Genomic DNA, 2,258 nt, shown 5'->3' with positions numbered 1-2,258 from the left:
AATCAAAATGTAAATTTATTAGTCACATACACATGGTTAGGCAGATGTTAAATTGGCGGCGTGTTTACCTAAACCCGAAGAATATGGCGTGCTTTATGTTCCATCAGATCTCGGTGTTGGTGTCTAACAATTAAATCGAGTAATAACCAATCGAGTAATTCTGAGATAAACTTGAATTCCTAACATAGTTCCACGTGCGAACTACCGTTCTTACACCACACACACTAAGTGTGAATGAAGGAACTAAGAATCAATGTACAAATAAGATATATTGAGATAGAATTCGAGGGTACAGAACGGTGAAAGTTCTCATGAGCCCATGGTATTAGGTAGATGGTATAGAGAAACTGACCAAATAAAGATAATACAACAATATTTGCACGAATGATGGTTAACCGAACCCGCGCGGGTGTCCTCATAGGTATTTACCTCATGACACTTTTTGGTAGTGTGTCATTTAGTTTTAAAGTGCTAAGTCGGGTAGCGAGATATGCAAGAGAGAGAGTGCAAGAACTGACCCTATAGTGATATAGAGTTACAGTATATACATATGAGCATGGAGGTAATGTGGTATGTAAACATTGTATTAAGGTGGCATTTGCTTAAAGTTGGCTCGTGGTACATCTTTTACATAATTCCATCATTTGCCCAATTCTTTAAAGTGGCTGGAGGATTGAGGTCAGTATGTTTAGGCGCGGCCGCTAAATGTTAGGTGGTTGGTGCGTGTTCCGTATTGATTTCAGTCCAGCTGTCTTTTGTGTAAATAACCGAGGTCTGAATCGCCTCAGAGAATTAAAGAGCTTGCGCGTTCCTTTTCACGTCTCCTCTGTTCCTCCTGAAACCGTGGTTCTCCCCTGCCTTTAGTATGTCACCTGCTCAAACCCAACCTCGCCGATCTTTCTTGTGGGTTCCCATGCTGACGTAGCTGGTAATGTTTAACCTGGTGAACAGGCTGTGGCTTGGGTGGTGTTGTCTAGCGTGATGATGTCCTATTATTTGAAGCCCTTCCGGGTTCCGTGAATCAGGTCGGCCTGGCCTGTAAGGTGTCCTGTGAGGGCAGGGTACGTTTTGCCCCTGTGCCACTGCCGTTCTGCAGACCCTCACTTACCCTCCTGGAGAGCCTTACGGTTCTGGGCGGAGCAGGTGCCCGTACCAGGCGGTTATACAGCCCACAGGATGCTGCTCGATTGTACATCATGTATAAGTTTGTGAGTGCTTTTGGCGAACAAGTGCCGAATTTCTTCAGCCTCGCGTGAGGTGAAGAGGGCGCTGCTGCGCCTTCGTTTCACAGCGCGGGGGGGAATATCCAAAGCATGTCTGTGATAAACGTGTGGTGGACCTCAAAGTATTGCAGTTTAGTCACTGATGTGAGGAATGTTGATCAATCCGGAGATTTTATCTATCCTTTTCCTCATCCGCTTTGAACTTCTCCACTACTGGTATCACCACACCGTCTCTCAGCATGTGCGGCACTAGGGGGTGCTCCTGTCTCCTTGATGTCCTTTCTTCGTGAAGAATTGCTCAACTCTAATCATCTTCCATGACCAAATATTTGTGGTGGACCCCGTTTGTAGTGTTGTATGGGTGATAGTTTTTTCCTGGGCGCACCACACTGCAGAGGGCCCTCACCTGCCTGCCCTGTTAGGCCGTCTCTCGTGCTTGGTTGATCAAAGCCTACCACTGTAGTGTCATCCGCAAACTTGATGATCGAGTTGGAAGGCGTGCATGGCCACGCAAGTCGTGGGTGAACAGGATAGTACAGGTGAGAGGCTTCAGGGAACGCCACCCTTGTGCGGGCGCCCCAGGTGTGAGGATCAGCGAGTGGGTGGGAGATTGTTGTTGCCTACCCCTTCACACCTGGGGGCGGTGGTTACTAATCGCGCGTCAGGAAGTCTGGGGACCTCAGTTGCACAGGCTGTGAGTGCGCAGACCCAAGAATGGTCGTCGAAAGGTTCTTAGGATGACGGTTTGTGGAGGTTGGGTACTCCTTATGGGGTTGTTAAATGCTGAGCTGTAATCGATGAACGCTATTCTCACATGCGGTATTCCTCTGTCCAGATGGTTGCGTTTAGAATGCAGTGTGCAGTGTGCGTTGCCGATTGCTGTACTGTCTGTGGAACCGTATTGACGGTCGGTAATAGCAAAAGTTTGGGTGGGTTCTAGGGTGTCCGGTTAGCGGTGGACGGTGATTATCGTTCCCTTCTTTGTACTAGTCTCTCAAAGCACTTTCGATGATACGCGAAGTGATCTCTCTCTTT

The sequence above is a fragment of the Salvelinus sp. IW2-2015 genome, unplaced genomic scaffold, assembly GCF_002910315.2.
Source record: "Salvelinus sp. IW2-2015 unplaced genomic scaffold, ASM291031v2 Un_scaffold2197, whole genome shotgun sequence".
NCBI classification, from domain to species: Eukaryota; Metazoa; Chordata; class Actinopteri; order Salmoniformes; family Salmonidae; genus Salvelinus; species Salvelinus sp. IW2-2015.
Note: the sequence above shows the minus strand (reverse complement) of the source record.